The sequence below is a fragment of the Zalophus californianus genome, chromosome 1 (assembly GCF_009762305.2).
Source record: "Zalophus californianus isolate mZalCal1 chromosome 1, mZalCal1.pri.v2, whole genome shotgun sequence".
NCBI lineage: Eukaryota > Metazoa > Chordata > Mammalia > Carnivora > Otariidae > Zalophus > Zalophus californianus.
In genome coordinates this window covers 176250128-176273918 of record NC_045595.1, presented here as the reverse complement: position 1 = coordinate 176273918, position 23791 = coordinate 176250128, and the positions used below count along the sequence as shown (strand labels likewise).

Here is a 23791-nt window from a genome sequence, read left to right as displayed (position 1 = left end):
GTTTGGAAAATAAATCATGAATTTAGCTAACTAGAATGAGAATTTTAATGATTTATATATAAAAGAACCAATCTAAACTGTGAACCCAGTTTTTCTGTTGGTGTTTTAGGTATTACAGTATTCTCCTAGGGAGAGCTGCCTAGGCATATTTTCTACTTACAAGAAAATAAGCATTATTTTATAATAGGGATTATTTCCCAATCCAGTCTTCCCCTACATGTTATGGAATTATTCAATTATATGTATTCCACCTCTTCAATAAATACTTTTTTATTTGATTTCTAGAACTGAGCAATTATCTTATGAATTTAATGAATGAATGAAGTCAATCTAAATTATTATGCAAAAAATAAAACATTTTTCCTATGAACGTAGGGAGAGGTTGCTTATTCGATTGCTTTAATTTGCATTATGAGTTTTCATTTTAGTCTGCAGCATTTTTTCCAAAATAGAAAAAAGCAGTACTTAAAATAATGCTCCTAAAAAGTGACCTTTTGATGTGATGGAACGAGTCAGTGGATCTTACTTGTGAGGTTTATGAGGTCAGGTTTATCTTCTGTAGGTAACCAAACAACTTAAGGAAAATATTAGCCATTAAAGGCAGGCTACATTATATAGGCCTGCACTATTTGTGTTAATTTTGTCTACACTACTTACATCTTTTTACAACTTCTCAGCTTTTATCTTAATTTTACATTTTATGTCTGGCTTTTGTAGTTATTGGAACAATGCTGTCAGCTTAACTGAAAGGAACAAGGGAGCTTCAACTTAGTCTTAAACTGAGACCAATCAATAGTATCAAAATAGTGCAAATTGTCCTTAATGAAAATCTCCTTTCTGGCAAAATCTCAAGAAATAGACTATTAGTGTCTTGCCTATTAATACATGTCCCTGCATATTTAAGATTAAAAACAAACAAGATCTTTAAGCACTGACACTCTGGATCTTTCATCTAAGCTTTGAAAAGAACTTGTCTGTGATGATTTAATTCATCTTAAACAACCTAAAAGCAGTAAACTTAATAACTGACTGAGTTTCTGGTCTTTTTCTCACTGAGATTCAGGCTTCTAAGCTATAGTAGGATATCTAAGGAAGCAGCCTAGTTACTTAGAGTAACCCTCACTGAGTGCTATGATTGTGTCTTGCCTACTGGGTTAAGTATCTGTGAACTGAATAGCAACTGGAATATCTCTGGGGTACAACATCCTGTTGCAGCATGCAAGGTACAGTTTCATCACTGATACCTAAGCAAATTTGTTTGCTGCAGTCGCAATAGCAGAAGCAACTGAAACCTTAGATCCCTCCTTGTATGGTATGTAAGGTCTTTCCCACATCTTCACCTAATACATATCATTTACTCCCTAGGGTGTACTTTAGAATTGGCGACTCCAATACCACAAGTCCACACACGGTATCTGGGAACATCCCTCTGTGTAGGTGGATACATTCCCCATTTGTTTGTTGAGATGGTATAACCTTGGATTCTTCCCATGGCTGTCATCTACAAGATATATTACAAATTACTCTGGATACAAGTGTAAAATCAAGGTGGTCAATATTATATCTTCTGGGGAAATTACTGTGTTCTATTAGGAAAGTTATAAATCTTGACTTCCTCTGTGATTATTTTCACTATGCTTTCCTAAATGAGTAGCCATTTACCACATAGTTATAAGGGACGAGGGCTGAAACTGCAAATCATGGCACAGAGAATCAAGTTCCCTTGTTTCAGAATTATGTGAGAGAATAAAAACATGAAATAAATGCCAATGATAATCTGAAATCATTACCCATAATTTGGGTAACATTTGGCTAACATTTCTTGATGACTAAGTGCCAAGCATCATGTTTAGTGTTTTTATGCAATATCTCATTTAAATATGTGATTCCAAAAAACAAAGATGACCTCACCAACAGAAGAAAGATGGGCTGGAAAATACAGGTTTTATCTATAAAGAAGATGGTCTTTGGGAGGCAGAAAGTATTGAGAAGTGGGAGAGCAGAAAGGATCTTCAGTAACAGGAGTTCCTTTCTGGGGAAAAGGATATAGAAGGCAGGCCCAGGGTGTGGGAGGGGCAATCTGTGAACTGTGGGGGTGGGGCTCTGTACAAAAAAAATCTGTCCCATCCTTCCTTGCTTTGGAGATCTGTTCCACTGCTGGAGAACTGCCACCTTCCCAGAAGCACTCTGGTTTCTAGGGGAGTTCCTGGTAGGCTACCCCTGAAGAGACCGTCTCCTGGGCTATAAAACATTAGTCTGGAAAAATGATTTGAGGCCAGCAACAGGAAAGGTCAAGTATTTTCTCAAGGTCACATCCAGATCGAAACACTAGAGATGTATTCTAAGAACCTGGAGAATAAACCACAATGGATGCCTTAGAATAAAGCCTTGAGTAAACTCAGGTCCCATTACCCTGGCCTATCTCCTTTGTCATCCTGCCTCTGACCACTTCTTCCCTTTCCTTATCTGACCTCACCTCATTCCTAGCCACTCCATCAAAAGAGACAGAGAGGGAGAGAGAGAGACTGACTTGGAAGGAGAACCAAAAGGAAAAGGAGACTAAACTCGTTTTATTCTAGATGTTTTCGGAAAGGTGTTCGCGTCATTTCCAGATTCCATGAAGAGATAATCTCCAAGGTATCACTCAAGTTAAAGAGAGGGTACTTTTTCCCTCCCCCGCCCTTCACCACGCACCAGTGCAAGACGAGGGAGGAGACGGCTGAGAGAAGAGGGAGGAAGGGGGAAAAGTGAGAGAAGCAAGATGAGAAAGGGGTGTTGGAAGAGATGAAGGCAAGAAGAAAGGAGTGTTAGGGGTGGTGGCGAGCCTCTGGCGACTGCCAGCCCGCGCTCCGGACTCAACCGGGCGCGGCACCCGAGTCCCGCAGCGCGCAGCCAGCCCGCGGCCCCGAGAGCAGCCCGGACGCGCCACTCTCCGCCCGGCGGCGGCCGGCGCCCCGCACGGTAGCCCCCGCCAGAGCACCGCCTTCCCGTCTCCCGACTGCTGCGGGGCAGCGCTCCGGTGAGTGTGCGGGTCGAGCCGGAGCCCTCGCGCAAGTGGGGAGGCGGAGCCGGGGGGAAGCCCCGGGCAGTGTCCGTCCTCGGCGGGCGGACCAGAAAGCCCTGCGGGGCTGGAGCCCCATTCCTTTCCGACACTTCTTTGGGGTGAACGAGCAGCGCTGGAATTCAAGAATTTCCCTTGCCCACTCAGCCCGCAACCTCTGCTCCCTGGGGGCGAAGTTGCAGGAAGCAGGAGTGGTCCTGGGCGGAGCAGGTGCCCCAGGCTGGGAGGGAGGGGCCCGACCTAGGCCCAAGGGCAAGGGGTGGTGGTCGGAGTCCGCGACACCCCACTTCGGGTGCAGGCTTCCGGCGCTCCTACCTTGAGGAGCCGCTGGGGTGGAGAGAGACCGGGCACCGGCCAGAATCCAGCACTGGAAGGACAGTAAAGAGTTCGAATCCATCCCCCGGTGGGATGAGTCTGGGGAAAATGGTTAGAGAAATGTGAGGAGCCGGGAGGAGGCGTATCGGAATAAAAGGTTGCAGTTTTCTAACTTGATTTCCCGCGGATACGAACTACTGAGGTAAAGGGCAAGAGAGAGCTTCCACCTCGCGGCCGCAAGGTGCCTGGGCGGTTGCAGGTCCTGCCCGAAGAAGGATCCTGTTCAGAGGGGCGATTGCGTAAAGGAGAAAGGGGTCAGAATGAGGGTTGTTATTCAGGGTTCCGGTCCCCATAGGGGCTAGGAAAGCCGCATCTGTGAGCCCGGAAAGTTAAGAAATGAAACGCAGGAGATGAGAGAATGTGTTCGGAGTGGAGCATTTTGGGTGCCTCAAATGCTGAATGGTGCTTCTGGGTTATTTCCACTTGCACGAAAGAGGCGGCCCCTGATAGCACACTGGTTGAGAGCTAAGGATGCACTTCCACGCACCTTGGAAGAAACCTTGAGAAGACTTCGTTTTCTGCATGTGAAGTATTTCCCTGGCACTTGGACGATTGTTAATATAGTTAAGCTGATTAGTTCAGTGAACATTTAAGATTACATAAGGAGGAAGAGTCATCAGCCACTCATATCATTTTTTCTGGAATATCTATGTAATCATTGCAGTTTGACTAAATTTTAGTGGCTGTGCTATACCAAAAGCCAGGAAAAGGAAACAAGTTCGAGATGGGTTTTACTCTGGTTCCATTTATATTCAAATCTTTGAGATTTGATTTGGTGATCAAAAACCTAAATCCTTATGTTTGTGTTGCGCCTTTTGTCCATGTATTTGCTGACGAAGGAGGACTGGACTCTTAAGCTGGTTTTCACTGCGGAGCGGGAGTGTCAAGAGCCAGAGCAAACCTGAGGAAACCTCTCCATCCCTCTGGGCTTACAAATGCTGTTCCTCCTTCTCTTTCCCTTTCTCCCTCTCCAAATTCATAGGCAGGTTTGAGCATCATCACTGTGTGTCTTCTCCAAGGCAAGCGTAGTTCTTGCTCCTCTCCAACCCATTCAAATCTGTGTGTCACAGTTGGTCTTGATAACAAAAGTAGTTATTCATTATTTCCAACCAGAAGTGTTTTTCTATGCTTTAGGTAGATTGTTCATTAAACTCAGATGTTTCTAAAACAAATGTTATACTTGCCTGGTATAAGCTTAGGAGTTCCCAGATGTGAAAAATAACTTATCTTGTCCAAGATATTTTAATGTATTTTCCCATACCTCCTCTGGTCAGTGCGAATCATTTGTCAAATCTGCTCCACTGAGGCTGATTACAGAGTTAATGAACTTAGTTATATCAAGGGTGTGTTCCCTTTCAACAGTATATAAAGATCTCTGTTGGAAGGAAGACTTGAAGCATAATGCAAATTTTGAGACTTTATCTCATTAGGCAAGTTTTATAGATGCCTGGGATTGAGCAATAGCACATTTGTAAAGGCAGCTTTTTCAGTTTTAAATAAATAAATATGTTACTTAGCTCATTTTATAAAATTCTTAAGCATATTGTTCTTATAAAGACTATCATAAAGCTGCTAATAAAAATAATATACCACAACTTTCCTAGCAATTTTTTTTTTTTGCTTTTAGTTTAGAATTGGGTGCATATCTCTTTTAAAAGACTTGCAAAATTACAGCATAATTCTTAACTGGAAATGAGTTTAGTGATAGTTTGAATTTTCTTATCTAGTAAGTATGGTCCCTTTTGATTAACTATTACTGAAATCAAAGATTTTTAAAGGGCACTTTCTAGTATATTAGTAATAAATGGCTAGTGTAAAACAACATGGATATGGTAATATTTAAAAGACCATGGCAGGATTCTCTTTTTTTCAATATGAATTTAAGAAGTGGGAGGGATACTGTTTGAGGCAGAGTAAACAAGATGTAGTTTGTTGCTTCCTGATTGCTGTTAACTGAAAGCACTAATAATCCTTAGGTAATAGAGTCCTGAGACCCATAGTGAAGCATCTGCAGTGATCTGATATTGAAACATAATTCCTGTACCCCACAGTGAGAAACCTTGCTTTTTTTTTCCATTCCCTCAGCCTTAAATTAGACAGAAAAGAAATACTCACTTAGGCTCTAAAAGTGATGAACTCTTCAAGTGTACTAGGGAAACTCAAAACTGGCATCTGTAACAGAAATTATTACTTCTACTCGAGAAGTACCTGGGTGGTACAGTCGGTTAACTGCCTGACTCTTGGTTTCAGCTTGGGTTTGATCTCAGGGTCATGATCTCAGGGGTGAGATCTAGCCCTGCTTGTGGCTCCATGCTTAGCAGGGGGTCTGCTTGAGATTCTCTCCTCCTCTCCCTTTATCCCTCCCCACCCCCCCACCCCCACCCCCGCTCTCTTTCTCTCAAATAAATAAATAAATCTTTTTTAAAAAGCAAGTATTACTTCCACTTGAAAAGGTACAAAGAGAAATGTCAGAGCCTAGGACCGAACATAAATAAGAAAAATTACATCAATGAGTGCACATACGTATTAAAGCGGGGGGACTGTATTGATCTGATAATTTCTCCAATTTCTTGATGGTGTTTTCTTCTCTCAGAAGTAATAGGTGGCCTTTTAACCCATGGTATGGAGTTTCTATTTTCTTCTATGTACAATAGGAGGCTATTAAAGCATTTCTAGTGGGGAACAGTTTTACCAGGATCCTCTGGCTGTTGTGCTGAAATAATTTTTTAAAAATAAGAGGGAAAAAAAAAGGAGGCTGTTATGAAGCTATTAGTTTCCTAGCCTCATCTTTGACTAGGGTGATAGCAGTGGATATGCCAAACCCTGGATATATTTGGAGGTAAAGGTGACAAGACTTCATGACATATGAGATGTGGTTGCTGACAGAAGGAAAGGAATCAAGGTTCATGCCTATATATATGATCAGAGCAGCTGAAAGAGTGCAGTTGTCACCAACGGATATGGGAAGAATAAGGAAAAGCAGTTAAGTTTTGAGCAGCCTATCAGACCTTCAGATGCAAGCATCGCAAGAGTAGTTAGGACAGAGCTCAGGGGAAAAGTCAGAGTTGGAGATAAAAATGTGTAAGTCACTACTGTGTAAATGATATTTAGAACAATGGGACTTTATGAAATGATTTAAGGAGAAAATGTATTTAAAGCATCAGACTGAGAAAAGAGCTCTAGAACAATCCAAAATACGGACACTGGAAAGAGTGGGAGCTAGAAAAGGAAACAGAAGGAGCAGTCAGTGCAATAGGGGGAAATCCAGAAGTGTGTAGTATCATGGAAGCCAGAAGAAGAAAGTATTTTTTAAGAAGGAAGAAGTGAGGATCAGCTATGTCCAGTGCTGCAGAAGAGTTAAGTTATATGAAGACACAGAATTACCTTGAAATTTATTTGGCCTTGGTAAGAGCTATTTCAGTTGAAATGGTGGTGATAAAAGATTGAGCGATAAGGACTGAACAAAGACTGGTGACCTTGTGATTCCAGTCCAAGGAATTTATCTTACAGTTTTATTTGCGCTTACGAAAGATCATTTATGTTCCAAGGTACTCCTTGCAGCTTTTTATACAGGTAAACAATTGAATGCAATAAATACCTGTGAATAGAAAACAAGCCAAATAAAGTATGCACATTCATTCAATGCAATACTATCCAGCTGTTAAAATTATTAAGGCAGCCTTCTATGTACTAATGTGAAAAGATTTTCAAAGTATGTTAAAGAGAAAAAGTTACAATCTGGTGTGCATGGTATGTTATTTATTAAGGAACAGAAAAATGAACCTATATATGAAGTCATATATAAAAAAATAGATAATAGTGGTTGCCTGTAGGGAGGAAAACTGAGCAGTAGGGTGCAATAATAGGAGAGAGACAACATCTTCTATATACTTTAATATCTTTGAGTTATGTGCACATAGTTATTCAAAATACTAAATAAAATTTTATACACAAATCTAAAAGAAAATTGTAATGTAAAATAATAATGAGGAAAAAGGAAAGATTGGGAGGTGAGGAAGTGAAAACTCTGTATAAAATAGCTCTTTCAGGAAGAGGATTAAACGTAGCTACAGCAGGCCATGGAGATTTGTTTTTAAAATGGGAACTTTAATGGTATTAGACCAATGAGAATGAACCAGCAGAAGGAAGAGTTGATTTTGAAAAAAGGAGAGAACTATGGGAGCAAAGTTGTTTAATAGTTGGTAGGGGGTAGGACTGCAGAACCTAGTAAGGGAAAGAACTAGCAACACTAGGATTAGGGACAGTGCCCTTTCCTACAAAGCCCCAGACCTGTATCAGTCCTTCGGTCAGCCTCCTTACATTCCTAGGGCTAAGTGCTGCCTGGGACATTTGTATAAGCTCTTTTTTTTTTTTTTTTTAACAATTGCATTGTTTATTATTGTCATAGAATTTATCAATCAGTGACAAAAAATAAATAAAATTACATCAGGAGCAGACTCATGCTGTCAAACTTTAAAGTATGTTTTATATTTAATTCAAGTTCTCCAGCTTCATTACATCTTTCCTTATAGTGTACATAAACTTCTCAGATCTTCCCCTAAAGTAGGCTACCTAGGACATAAGGGGCCATCCCTCTAATTATTTTCTCTTTTGCATATAGATTTTCTCATTTTAATACTATAACCATAGATGGGTATAAAGTGTATGTATCATCACATTTCTACTATTGGACACTCGATACAGTTGGACCCTGTATACAGTTGGGAGTTTACTATACTGACAATCTTGTATCCTACTTTTTCATTTTTTTAATTTTATTTTATTATGTTATGTTAATCACCCTACATTACATCATTAGTTTTTGATGTAGTGTTCCATGATTCATTGTTCGTGTATAACACCCAGTGCTCCACGCAGAACGTGCCCTCTTTAATACCCATCACCAGGCTAACCCATCCCCCCCCACCTCCCTTCTAGAACCCTCAGTTTGTTTCTCAGAGTCCATCGTCTCTCATGGTTCGTCTCCCCCTCTGATTCCCCCCCCTTCATTTTTCCCTTCCTACTATCTTCTTTTTTTTTTAAACATATAATGTATTATTTGTTTCAGAGGTACAGGTCTGTGATTCATCAGTCTTACACAATTCACAGCGCTCACCATAGCACATACCCTCCCCAATGTCCATCACCCAGCCACCCCATCCCTCCCACCCCCCACCACTCCAGCAACCCTCAGTTTGTTTCCTGAGATTAAGAATTCCTCATTATCAGTGAGGTCATATGATACATGTCTTTCTCGGACTTATTTCGCTTAGCATAATACCCTCTAGTTCCATCCATGTCGTTGCAAATGGCAAGATTTTGGGGGTTTTTGATGGCTGCATAATATTCCATACCACCACATACCACCATTCCATATGTGATAGATAGATAGATAGATAGGTAGATAGATATGTATATATACAAACCACATCTTCTTTACCTATTCATCTGTTGATGGACATCTTGGCTCTTTCCACAGTTTGGCTATTGTGGACATTGCTGCTATAAACATTGGGGTGCACGTACCCCTTCGGATCACTACATTTGTATCTTTAGGGTAAATACCCAGTAGTGCAATTGCTGGGTCATGGGGTAGCTCTATTTTCAACTGTTTGAGGAACCTCCATACTGTTTTCCAGAGTGGCTGCACCAGCTTGCATTCCCACCAACAGTGTAGGAGGGTTCCCCTTTCTCCGCATCCCCGCCAACATCTGTTGTTTCCAGACTTGTTAAATTTAGCCATTCTGACTGGTGTGAGGTGGTATCTCATTGAGGTTTTGATTATTTCCCTGTATAAGCTCTTCTAATTGATGCTACTGTAAAGTCTTAGTTCTAATGTCATTTGGACACTTAATCTCTCATCAAAGGTTTTCTTACCAATGGTTGGCATTTTTTACCAGTAGTTGGCACTCTCCAGTTCTCCAAAGCAGCCTGAGCACAGCTTGCCACCCGTCTCCTAGCTCTGTCTCTGTCCCTGCCCCCTTTGCTCTCAGGATGATTCTTCTTTACTAAGAACTCAGACACTCCCAGGAATGAATCTCCCTCCCCTCTTCTGACTCTTGTATATTTAACTTCTTGGCTACTCTCCTCCCCTCCAATGCTATAGTCAAGCTGACCTCCCCCTCTGCTCTGGATCCTACAACTGCCCCATTCCAATCTGAACCTTGCTTCATGCTGTCATGTCACTCCTTTTCTCAGCCAACTTCTAGAAGAAAACCAATTTTTATTTCTTGCCGCATCTCCTCCCCTCCCATTAATTCCTTTCCCACCATAGCCTGACTTCCACCCCTACCACCCCGTGAAGCTCCTGGGGCCACTGTCGTCATATTTTTAAAACCAGAGGCTACTGATCACTGAAACCTTAGCTTGCTAAACTATGTAGGAGTAGTTGACAAAGTTAACTATTAACCATCCATGCTTTCTCTTCCATTAGACTCAAAGATACCTTTCTTGCTCTTGAAGAAGGTTAGTGACAGCACTCTCTTTGTCCAGTTGCTTTGTCTTTGACCTTTACTTCTCCATTCATCCAGTGACCCTCTTCCACTGTCTGTCCTTAGCTCTCTTCTCCATTCACTGCCATTTTTTTCTTATTCCCCTTTGGTCAAAGATCCCTTTGAGAATCTAAAAACAAAAAGGAACAAACAACTATAGTATGTCTTCCCAGAAAAATAAGGCACATAGATAGAAATATTTGCAGATAATTTTTGTCAATTAAGAGACTCACTGAAGTGCATCCATGAGTATCAGGAATCCTTCCTACAGCTTCTTATAAAATAATATCGGGGCGCCTGAGTGGTTCAGTCAGTTAAGTGTCTGTCTTTGGGTCAGGTCATGATCCCAGGGTCCTGGGATCGAGCCCCACGTCCGGCTCCCTGCTCCGTGGAAGTCTGCTTCTCCCTCTTGCTCTGACTGCCGCTCTGCCTACTTGTGCTCTCTCTCTGTCAAATAAATAAAAATCTTTAAAAATAAAAATAAAATAATATCATGACCTACTGTGGTTTCACTTACCACCAAACGAGATGATGGGTCCTAGTTATTTCAAAAGTGAGGACGAACCTCAGTTCTAACATTGCCTATTAATGATTCTCTTTCCCTGTATCCAAGTCCCAGCACATACTACCTTCATGAGTTTTCCATATTTTCACACTACATTATTTCTTCTTTACATAATTTCTCTTTAATTTCAATCACATCTTAAAATATAAATAAATTATAATTTTATCACTGTAAAATAGGCAATGATAAAAAAAGTGATACAACAAAAAGAGTAGTGGTCTTATTAAATTTTTATCAGGTGTTTATTGCCAGCTAAAAGCCTTGAGCCTGAGGCCAACTTCCCCTCTGCTTATAAGGGAGATAGCAAAAGTTAAAAACAAATCTTCAACAAACTGCAACTCTCTCAAGGGCTTCATCCAAAGGGAAAGAACATTGAAAACGGAATTCCTCACTTTGTGATACAGTGTTATTTAATGCCATGACCTAGTGCAAGTGACGTCATGTTGTATAGCCCCAGTGGGACTTGGACTTGGGAAAATTTCCCTCTTGTACCTATCCAGCCCAAACTTCCTCATTAAGCTACAGACCTGGAGATCGCCGTATGGACAGATAAATGACCTCCAGGTCCAGTCAACAGGTTCACAATTTAACTCATCTTTTTTTCTCCCTTAAATGTAGAAGTCTCTTATATTCCATATCCCATCAGAGAAACTCCCGGATTCCTTTTGTAAAATTTTTCTGCATACCCAGCCAAACTCAGTCAGTCTGTTGGGTCCCTTGAATCTACTTTCCTGATCATCCCTTAACTTACTTTAACTCAATATGCCTGACCTGGACCTTTTTAAGTACCTTTAACCTCATCTCCCTGGACCAAGATTTGCCCCCATGAGTCATTTGTCCCATACTGTCACAAAATTAATTTTAGAAATTAGTTCTGTCCTATGCTTAAAATCCTTTGGTGGCTTCGCATTTCCTTCTGGGAGCAAGCCAAGCTATTTAGCTCCGTCTTCTAGCCCTCATTTATCTGGATTTCTGCTCCAGCTTCCTTCCTACCACTCCCACCCTGCCCACCTGCCAGCCATGCTTCAGCAATAGGGAACTTCTCACACTCATCTGACACATGAGGTTTTCCTCTCTGTTCTTCACTTAGCTCTGGATGTCCTTCCTTCTACCTGGGAAATTGTTAGTCATTTACCAAAATTCAGATTTATTTGTTATCCTTTCCAGACTCTTCCTTTAGCCAGAAAACAACTCACTCCCAATCCCTGGTTATGAACTTTTTGCAAGCTTCTATGCTGTACTCACCAGGCTATTTGTATTTTATTTATTTAGACATGTCTTCTCGCCAATGGACGAGTCCTTGGATACCAGAATTGAGGCTTTTTCATCTCTGTTTCCCCTGACGGAATGAACCATAGCGTTTGGTACAAAGGGCATCAAAGGCAAACTTGTCTGACTCCCCTGTTGCTCACCGTGAAAGTGCCCATAAAGAAGCAAGCCACAGCCCTGAACACTTCACAAATCCTTGGGTGGGAGTGATTTTGGAAAAATCATTTCAAAAACATCTCTTTCTCTATTCAGTGGTGTCTCTCTCTGTGGCATTTCACTCTTTCGAACTATTTCACAAAATTAAAAGGCCAAAAAATTCAGAGAAGCTTCCTAACGTAATCTTCTATACCCACAATCTCCAAGACAGATGGGCTGTTTTCTTATATAATGAATTCTCAACAGAGGAATATTATATAACCTCACTCAAAAACCCACTCTGGTGTTCAACTACCTTTACTTTTTTATACAATATAAATTGACATTGCTGTGGTCGCTCTGTTTTTTTATGAAGTGGGCAATACATGGTTACATTTTCCTTATATCAACTTGTCATCTATTTCAAAACAATGTCAACTAATACTGAACAAAACTATCTCAGTTAAACCAGGATTTATTGGTACTCACTCATCTTTTGCAAATGTCTGCCTCTTAGCTATTCAAGAGGTCTTTGGCTCCAGTTCAACTTGCATCTTTCCTCTCTTTTTGTTATTTCTCCATCTTATAATTAGTATATATCAGAGTATTCACACACTTATGGTGAGAAACTGATGGACTAAAATTGCCTTTGAGAGAGAGATTTTATATAAGTAGAAACCAGTATATACACTAAAGCAGTCAAGGTTATGTGCAAATACCTAGCCATCAAAAGCCCTAATTTTAGAATTATGTTTTTTAATCTTGCAACACTTCACATTTTGAGGCATTTGTCATATTTTTAAAAGGTTTATAAAGTGTGATTTTGTTTTCCGATTGCCATAGCAAGCAAGATTTCCTGCCTCCTGCATGCATAGCTAAAACAATTTCAGGAAAAGACTGATTTGGTTCATGCTTACAAGCACGGGTGTTTTATAGTTAGGTGGTGCAAGTAATAATGGATACTTCCAATACCTTAGTTGCGTATTGTCACAACTTCTGATTAAATGATGTTTGAAATAATGAGTTCCCGATTTGGAAAGTGGTCATTTCAACATTCTTTTTTCTTTTTTAAGATTTTATTTATTTATTTGAGAGAAAGAATGAGCGAGAGAGAGAGCACATAAGAGAGGGTAGGGTCAGAGGGAGAAGCAGACTCCCTGCTGAGCAGGGAGCCCAATGCGGGACTAGATCCTGGGACTCCAGGATCATGACCTGAGCCAAAGGCAGTCACTTAACCAACTGAGCCACCCAGGCACCCTCATTTCAGAATTCTGTCTGCATATTATCCAGTGTGGCTACTGCAGCACAGCAACAATAATTCAAGGCATTCGATTCAAGCTGTTTTTTTGCATCTTGGCAGCTGTGCTTGACAAGGCAAGGACCCTTCAATCTTTATAATTCTGGTGGAAATAAAAGCAATGGAGCTCTCTATTCTTACCTTGCATAACTAAAGTCTAGACTGTGTGATTTTGACCCTTTCTGTTTTGAGAAAAATAGCTTGAATTTTAAATGCTCGAAGAACCATTTTCCCTCAAATTCATCTGCGGATCTTTCTTTCCTCTCTTTCCTGATTAAGTTCAGTTAGCCACCATTATTAGTCCTAAAACATATCAGAAGAGAGAAACTCATATTCTTCCCTTCATAGGCATAATCCTGGAAAGGGCTTTCAAATGAATGGGTTAAAGTTCTGACAAACTTCATTTTGGTCCTAAAGGTTACCAAGATTTAGCGAAAATCTATGCAAGTTTCCTTTCCTCTCCATATACTCTGTCACTAAAAGCATTTGTGTACTTTCATTAAATATCATTGCTACCTCAGAACCTGAGTGGAGAAAGTCTGTCAAGATTGTTGCACTTTCTAAAAAATATAGAAATGTTTCCACCATTGTAAAATTGTAGACAGACAGTAATTCTGCAGGGGCTAAAGAAGGTTACATTAAAACCAGTATCACATGTTGGAACATTAGATTTTTTGGAAAAACATCTTATTGAATATAAGATACAAATATGTAGAATTCACAGTGAAACAGTAGGGAAGTGTTTTCTGAATGAATAAATGTATGATTGTCTATAGCATACAAAAGTGGTATTGGACTCACAAAATGAAAATGAAAAGTAGAAGGAATGCTCCTGCCCTGGACACAAATTAATTGAGTGGAAGAAAAATTGACAAAATTAGAACTATACATAATTCCATGAGTATAATCATAATGGCTTGAGAATGAGCTGTTTGATCATTTTTATAGTTGCTTTCCAATGTAGTATTATATTTTATCTTCACATCCAGGCAGGAATGATTATCCCCATTTTACAGAAGAGTGATGTGATGCCCAGAGACTTAAATGGTTTGTCCTAAATGGTGAGACTGGCGGGGATGGGGGCGGGGGGGGGGGACCTGGGGAACAAATCCACATTTCACCTTGGTCCATTCATCTCCCAGCTATAGAGTATGTTGCCCTTTGACCCTAAAGTATTGGAGAAAAAAACTACATCCTCCTCTGGATTCTTTTTTTAAGGTACATTTTATCATTTTCATTGTTAGGTTTAAAACAAAAATGAGTTGCAAAATTTACACTTAAAACTGAAAAGTGGGCGCCTGGGTGGCTCAGTTGGTTAAGCAACTGCCTTCAGCTCAGGTCATGATCCTGGAGTCCCTGGATTGAGTCCCGCATCAGGCTCCCTGCTTGGCAGGGAGTCTGCTTCTCCCTCTGACCCTCCCCCCTCTCATGTGCTCTCTCTCTCTCTCTCATTCTCTCTGTCTCAAAAAATAAATAAAATCTTTAAAAAAAACTGAAAAGTATTTTCTCTCATATTACTTTACAGATGCTTCCAATATACAAAAATGTGATTTTATTCTAATAACATTTTCCTCGTTATTGAAAACATGAATATGTAAAACTATTTAAAGAAAAAAAATAGAAGTCTCCATAATTCTGTCACAACATTCTCACAAGAATTGGGTATTATATCGTAGTTTTTAATAAACTTATTCTGAATTGATAGCCAAAATTACATATCTCAACTCTTGTTGATATTGGTGTATTTTTCCTTTGATTACTTATAAGGTTGAATATATCTTTTTTTATTTTTATGGTCATTTGAATTTCTTCTTTTTGAACTATCTATCAGTGCTTTTTTGATTTTACTATGGACATGTTTATGTTTTTCCAAAGCCTTGTTTGTTATATGCTGCAAATTTTCCCCTTTGTTGATTTATAACTTTGACCTTGTTCCATGGTAATTACTGATGACACTTAAGTTTAAATTTTATGTGGTTCAACATTTCAATTTTTTACTTTACTTTAGTTTTAGTTTCATGAAACCAGAAGGAAGTTTACAACTTTCCATCCAAAGATCAGTTGGATATATGTTGATATTTTCCAATATTTATTATCTCATTTTCTGTTTAGCTCTTTGATCAACCTTTAAATCATTTTTATATATCATGTATGACCTTTTTTTCCAAAAGATTTACCCTATTGTCTTAATACCATATTTTGAAAAGTCATTCTGTCTTCACTAGTATGAAATATTAAATCTGTCATCTTCTAGATGCTTCTGTTTGCAGTGATCGGTTCTGTTTCATTGCTGCCTCTCGATTGTTGCAGTACCTGAACTACTTTTAGTTATTGTGAATTGTGCATTATTTTAGCAACTGTTTTTGGCAAGGGTTTTCTATCATTCTTCTCCAAAATTTTGTGTATTTTTCCTGTGTGTTCCCCCCTTAATGAGCATGGGCAATTTTTTGAGAGATCAAAAAAGTTAAGATTTAAAATAAGCGTTTTGAGTACATTTAATGTGAAGGGACTGACTGGATTTCCCATGGAGGAATACAGTATCTCTCAATTTATTTAGGACTTATTTCATATTGTGAATAAAGTTTTATAATTGACTTCTCATGGGTTCTACACATTTCTTCTTTGGGTTTTTCCTAGGTATTTTATGTTATGGAATATTAATATCACACGATTATCTCTTATCACATCTTCTTGTGGTTACAGCTAGTACATAGAAAAGTCACTTATTTTTATTCATTTACCTTTAATCTATTTAGTTTGCTAAATTCTTGTTAATATAAATAGATTTTTTTATTCTCTTGATTATTTAAAATAGACTATAATATATTCTGAATCCAAAAATTTTGTCCGTTTCATATTTTAAGCAAAAACAATAGTATATAATTATATTTATAAAGCTATGCCATTAGAATTACTAAATATCATTCTCAGTAGTACAAACCAAATAGTATACCATTGAATTCTAATGTTCTTCTTTAACTTAAAAGTTATTTTGAAGAAGCTATATGAGTGACAAAGTTTTAGGTTTTTATGTTTAAATATTTTCAGTTGATGCTTATTTTTATTATTACATTGTATCCAGAAAATGCGGCCAGCATGATTTCTATTTAAGATGCTTATGTAAAGTTTTCTTTTTGGTTTACATGTGTTTAATTTGTGTAAAATATCACTGCACACTTGAAAGAGTGAATTATGTGTTGTGTATGGCACTAAAATTTAGCATTATATTAATCACCTCTATAATCTTGTTTACTTTATATGATTAATCTGTTACTTATTTATAGAGATCCATTAAAGTTTCCATCTATAATTGTATTTGTCTATTTTCCAGTGGATAGCCAACTTATATTCTTTTGTATATTGTGGTGCTTGATTATTGGGCACTTAAAGATAGATGATTGTCTAGCTTTCCTATGTGAAATTTACTTTCTCGTTTTTTTTTCATTGAATTCATCTTGTTTAATAGTAGCCTTATTGTCCTTCTTTTCTTTAAGTTTGCCTCAAGTTTATTGGCCTGAATCATATTTGAATTTTTCTTACAAGCAAAATATTACTAGCTTTTATTTTTACCTAATCTGGATACTCGGTCTGGGTATTTTTCCCTTTTAATAAATGAGCTTTCCTTACATTTTTAATTAACTACTTTAAATATCACATTCCATTATACCTGGACCAAAAATTTTTCAGTGTTTTCTTCTTTTTTCTTTTGTCACTATCTTTTGATGTTGATGGATAATTTCTTGATTTGATTTTATTCTTTTTGATAGTATAGCCAAGTGGAGTTGATGTGTATTCTATTAGAAATTGATACAGGTCATTGTTTAAATTTTTCATTTCCAAGATTATGTAGCTTGATAGGAATTGAAGGGAACAAATCATTCGGTTATTTTCAGGACATTCAATAGAGTTCTGTTGTGAAAAGATGCATTCCTACAGACAAGTGCTCAAACTACTTGATTCAATAGCTCTTGGCACAACTACACATGTAAGTTGCAATTTTAAAACGGGCAAGGTAGGGCTATGAATAAATAAGGGGGGGAAGGAAATTGATGGGTTTTATTTTATAATAGTGGGAAATCTTTGAAGCATAAAGGACACGACAATAATGTTTCAAATGTCAACAGATGAAAACTCAGCTATGAAAGATATATAATAGTAAAGGAAAGAGATTAATGTTAAAATGATTTTTTAAATGTTTCTAAAGATTTTGGATGAAAATGTTTTGACTAGAGGTATTCCGGTAAATGTTTATCAACCAACAGGGGGAGGGAGAGCAAGAGCCCAGATTTGTAGAGTTTGCTGATCTTCATAGTGCAAACAATATAAATGCTCCTGAAATAATCAGTTCCAAACTACCAATGTGAAGTCACTGAACCCAGTTCAGTGGAAAGAAATGTGCCCAATGACTTTTAGCCAGTGGGAGCCAACTCCAACATACTTCTAGTATAATCTTAGTCACATTTTTTTTAAAACGATTACCAGGTTATGTAAGCTCTAACTGGTAAAAATAAAGGATTTTTTTTTTTACCTGGTTGTATGTACTTTCATGTTTAAAGTAATGAACAAGGCAGTGTGGTACAATCCAAAGTGATTGAGACCATTAGGATTAGAAGCTGATGGACTTCAATCCCAGCACCATCACTTGGTGTGTGATTTTAGCAAAATTACCTAATTTAGCTAAGCCTTGATATATTCATCTGTAAAATTCTGAATAATGAAAGCTATTTCACAGGCATCTTGTGATGACTAAAAGATACAATAAATAAGAAAGTAGCTGATATATAAATAGATAATAAAGAATTATTTTTTCTCTATCTTCTGTACTATTCATTTCCTTCTTCCTGTCCTTACTCATTAGAAAGTAGAAAAAGGAGGTCAGAATTGATGCAATATAATTAGTAAGGAAATGGTCATAGGATCTCTAGCGTTGGCACACCTATGTAGCAATCTGAAAAAATGGCTTTTAGGGGTGCCTGAGTGGTGCAGTCGGTTAACTGTCCAACTCTTTGTTTCTGCTTAGGTCATGATCTCAGGGTTGTGAGATTGAGCCGCATACTGGGCTCTGAGCTTGGTGGGGAGTGCTTGAGACTCTCTCCCCCGTCCCTCTGTTCCTCCCCCTGCCCCGCATGTGCGCATGCACGCTCTCCCTCTCTCTCTCAAATAAATAAATAAATCTTTTTAAAACGGCTTGTATATGGGAGGGAGAATTCATGAGAAATGCAGACACCACAGGAAGAATTCAAGAAAAATAACCTACATTTGTTTTCTTTTCCATCTTTGAAGTGTCAAAATAAAATAAGCACAAAACTTTGCAGAAGCTAGGGGGCAGTGGCACATGGATAGTCTTTATGACTCAATCTCATTGTTTATCATTTTGCAGCCTCTATGGTGAAGGAAAAGGAAGACAAAGAATGTGGAAAGGGTATTGAGTGGATCAACCTATGTATGGGATTTGCCACAAAAGTACAATACTGCAAAAGGTGGAAATAATATGTCTTGGGAATGCATGGAAGAAAATAACTTCTGGCTATAATAAACAGGAAAGACTTAAAAGCCTGATATTTAAGATGTTATTTGCAGGATTTTGATGAATAGAAATTGTCAGTTTTGGGGCATTTTCAGTGAATCAAACAAAAAGAATGAATTGACACAGAATTATAAGAGTTTTTTTTTTAAGATTTTATTTATTCATTCGAGGCACAGATGATAGAGAGAGAGAGAGCACAAGCAGGGGGAGAGACAGAGGGAGAAGCACACTCCCCGCTGAACCAGGAGACAGACGTGGGGCTTGATCCTAGGACCCTGGGATCATGACCCGAGCCAAAGGCAGATGCTTAACCATCTGAGCCACCTAGGTGCCCCAGAGATTTTTTTAATGAAAAAGTGAGTAACCTAATGTATTCCAAATGCAAATGAGGGTAGGATCAGGAGATCTACTACAAAAGTAGCTTGGTACCTAATCAACAAATGAGTCTATGTAAGATTTTCTGTTTAGTATATAATTAACATATTTGAAGATGCATGCACTATATTAGCTGCTTTATGTGTTTCTATTTCATTCCCAAATCAATACTAAAAAGAAAACAATCTCATTTTATGGAAAAGGAACCTACTGCCAATTATATATGGATGATCTAGGATTATACAACTTATCAGCAAAGAGACATTTGAAAGGTTTTAACCAGGGAGGTAACATGATGGGGGTACAAATTCCTACAGTTATTTGATGTGTGCTAATTAAAATTCTTAATTTCCTCTACACCAAATGTAAAATTAGAAGCTATTGATTACTAAGGCAGAGAAGCGTCATTCTTCATGTAGCTGATGATAATGTCTTAGTAGACTTCCTTAAGAAAGGAAGAGTGACCGCCCTGGCATTTTACTTCCTCCCTCTTTACAACATATCATTGAAGGTGCTTCTGCCCTTTCTGGTATATAAAGCCAAAGTTATCTAAGTAATTATTTCAGGATTATTATCCAAGTTTTCATTGAGGAATAAGTTAACCCATCTACTCTCCTTCAGTGATTAGTTTGGATTAATTTTTCAGTTTCATTTGCAGAGAACCACGCCTTAAGGAAATTTGAAACATGACAAGAGAATGTGATTAAGCAAAGAAGAACATGTGCAAATATACAATTCTAGTTAAGAGGAAGGACTTAGTTGAGTGCTAGGGAGATATCATTCTCTTGTAATTGTTTGTTCTTACTGAAATCACCAGTGCCCTCCAAATTGATAAATTCAAAAAACAATCTTCAACTTTCACCCTATCTTATCATTTGACAGTATTTGCTATAATTTACAGAAGTTACTTCTCTTTTTTTTAAACCACTTTATTGAGGTATAATTACCATATAAAAAGCAGTAAATATTTAAAGTATGTATACAACTCAGTATGTTTGACGATAAGTACACATCTGTGAAACCATCACCCCAATCTATGTCATAAACATATCCATCAATTCCAGAAGTTTTATCTTGCCCTCTTTATTATTTTTTGCTAATAGAGACACTTAACATAAGATATAGCCTCTTAGCAAGTTTTAAAGTATACAATACAGCATTATTAATATAGGTGCTATGCTGTTCAGTACATCTCTAGGACATATTCATCTCCCATAACTGAAATTTTGTACCCTTTGATTAATGCCTCCCCATTTACCCCTCCCCACTAGGCCCTGGCAATCACCATTCTACTCTTTGCTTTTATGAGTTTGACAGTTTTAGATTCCCCATATAAAAAGGATCATGTAGTAGTTACCCTTTTATGACTGGCTTTTTTCTCTTAAGATAATGTCCTACAGGTCTATACATGTTGTTGTGAATGGCAGGGTTTCCTTCTTTTTAAGACTGAACAGTATTCCATTGTGTGTGTATTTATAAATGTTTGTATATATATGCATATATACATTTATATATCCAAAGGAATTAAAGGAAATAAAGGAATTAAAGTACTCTTCACAAAACCAAGATCAGGAAACAACCCAATGTCCATCAACAGAGAAATGAATAAAGAACATGAACAGAGGAATGAATAAAGAACGTGATTACATACACACACATATATTTGTATAAATGTAAAAATGTACATATGTATAAATGTATATATGTATGTATATGTGTGTAAATGTATATATGTGTATATGTGTGTAAATCTATATATATGTATATATATGTATATGTGTGTAGATGTATATATGTGTATATATGTATATATATACAAATACATGTATTTGTATGTGTGTATATATAATATATATATATATAAAATCATGTTCTTTATTCATTCCTCTGTTGATTGGATTGTTTTGTGAACTTGGTTTTGTGAATAGTGCTGCAATGAACATGGGCATGCAGACATCTTTTCAAGATTATGATTTTAATTCCTTTGGATATATACCCAGAAATGAGATTGCTGGATTATATGGTAGTTCCATTTTTAATTTTTTAGGTATTTTTCATACAGTTTCCACAGTGGCAGCAACAGTTTAAATTCCCATGGTAGTGCACTAGGATTCCCTTTTCTCTACATCCTCAATAAATTTATCTCTTGTCTTATTGATAATAGCCATCCTAACAGATGTGAAGTGGTATAATTGTGGTTTTAATTTTCATTTCCCTGATGATTAGTAATGTTGAGCACTTTTTAATATACCTGTCAGCTCTTTGTCTGCCTTATTTGGAGAAACGTCTATTCAGTTCCTTTGCCCATTTTTTAGTCAGGTTTTTTGTTTGTTTTGCTTTGTTTATTTTTGCTTTTGAGTTATAGAAGTTCCCTATATATTTTGGATATAAACATTTTATCAGATAGATGACTTGCAAATATTTTCCCCCATTCCCTAGGTTGCCTTTTCATTCTCTTGATTGTTTTCTTTGCTATGAAAGCTTTTTAGTTTGGTATAGTCCCACTTACCCATTTTTTGCTTTTGTTGTTTGCACTTTTGGTGTCATGTCAAGTATTATCGCTAAGATCAATGTCAAAAAGCTTTTTCCTTATATTTTCTTCTAGAAGTTGTAATGTTTCCAGTATTATGTTAAGTCTTTAATCTAGTTTTAGCTAATTTCTGTGTATGGTATAAGATAGGGGCCCAATTTCACTCTTCTGTATGTGTATACTCAGTTTTCGCAACACCATTTATGGAAGAGACTGTATTTTCCCCATTGTGTATTCTTGGCACCTTTCTCAAAGATCAGTTGACAATATATATGTGGATTTTATTTCTGGGCTCTCTCTTCTGTTCCATTAGTCTGTATGTCTGTTTTTATGCCAGTACCATACTGTTTTGATTATTGTACCTTTGTGATATATTTTGAAATTAAGAAGTAATGATACCTCCATCTTTGTTCTTCTTGCTCAAAATTGCTTTGGCTAAACAGAACCTTTTGTGGTTCCATACGAATTTTTAGGATTGTTTTTCCTATTTCTCTGAAAAATGACTTTAGGATTTTGATAGGGATTGCACTGAATCTGTAGATTGCTTTGGGTGGTATGAACATTTTAATAATATTAACTCTTCCAATCCATAAACACAGAATGTCTTTGCAGTTATTTGTGTCTGTTTTTCTTTAATCAGTATTTTATAGTTTTCAGTGTATGTGTCCTCCACCTCCTTGAGAGAGAAAAAGAGAAAGAGAGCCTGAGTGGAGGGAGGGACAGAGGGAAAGAGAGAATCCTCAAGCACACTCCCTGCTGAGCTCAGAGCCTGATACAGGGCTCAGTCCCATGACCCTGAGATTATGATCTGAGCTGAAATCAAGAGCCAGCCACTTAACTGACTGAGCCACCCAGGCACCCCTAGTTAAGTTTATTTATAAATATTTTGTTCTTTTTGATTCTATTGTCAATGGGATTTTTGTAATTTCCTTTTCAGATAGCACATTGTTGGTATATAGAAACACATGTAATTTTTATATGCTGATTTTGTATCCTGCAACTTTGCTGAATTCATTTTTTAGTTCTAATGGTGTGTGTGTGTGTGTGTGTGTGTGTGTGTGTGTGTATAATCCTTAGGATTTTCTACATATAAGATCATGTCATCTGCAAACAGAGATAATTTTACTTCTTCCTCTCTTCTTTGGATTCCTTTCATTTCTTTTTCTTCCCTGATTGTCCCAGCTAGGACTTCTAGTGCTATGTTGAATAGAAATGATGAGATCAGGCAACCTGGCCTTGCTCCAGATCTTGGAGGAAAAGCCTTCAGTTTTTCACTACTGAGTATGATGTTAGCTGTGGGTTTTTTCTATAAGACCTTTAGTGTGTTGAGGTAAGTTCCTTTTATACCTAATTTGTTGAGAGTTTTTATCATGAAAGTGTGTTGATTTTGTCAAATGCTTTTTCTGCCTCTGTTGAGATGATTATTTAATTTTTATCCTTCATTCTTCTAATATAGTATCACAATGATTCTTTGGCATGTGTTAAACCATCTTTGCATCCCAGGGATAAACCCCACTTGGTCCATGTGTATGATCCTTGTAACATACCACTGAATTTGGTTTGCTAATATTTTGTTGAAGAATTTTACATCTGTATTTATTAGAGAAATTGGGCTGTAGTTTTCTTTCCTTATGGTATTTTTATTGGGTTTTGATATCGGGGTGATGCTGGCCTCATAAAATGAGTTTGGAAGTGTTTCCTCTTCTATTTTTGGATGAGTTTAAGAAGGGTTGGTATTAATTTTTTTAATGTTTGGTAGTATTAACTTGTGAAGTCATGCAGTCCTGGACTTTTTCTTTGATAGGTTATCTTTAATTTCTGATTCAGTTTCCTTGTGTGTTACTCATCTGTTCATGCTATTTCTTATTGATTCAGTATTGTTCTATTGCATGTCTCTAGGAATTTATCCTTTTATTTTACATTTCCAATTCATTGGTATATAATTATTCATAGTAGTCTCTTATGATCTTTTTTTTATTTCTGGGGCATCACTTATAATGTCTCTTTTATTTTTAATTTTATTTATCTGAGTCTTCTCTCTTTTTTCTTGATTAGTCTAACTAAAGATTTGTCCATTTTTGTTGATCTTTTCAAAAAACCAACTCATTGATTTTTTTCTATTGTTTTTCTATTATTTATTTCATTTATTTCTACTCTAATCTTTAT

General features: G+C 37.4%; 1 protein-coding gene across 2 annotated transcripts in view; it reads left to right on the top strand.

Moving 5' to 3' along the window:
- Nucleotides 1–2531: 2531 nt before the first annotated feature.
- The window catches only part of HTR1F (5-hydroxytryptamine receptor 1F), a 165043-nt gene continuing 143783 nt past the window's right edge, over nucleotides 2532–23791 (top strand). For both annotated transcript variants that reach the window (XM_027587587.2, XM_027587586.2), the window contains exon 1: nucleotides 2532–3019. The gene's annotated coding sequence lies outside the window, so the exon portion shown is untranslated. The remainder of the gene's footprint in view (nucleotides 3020–23791) is intronic.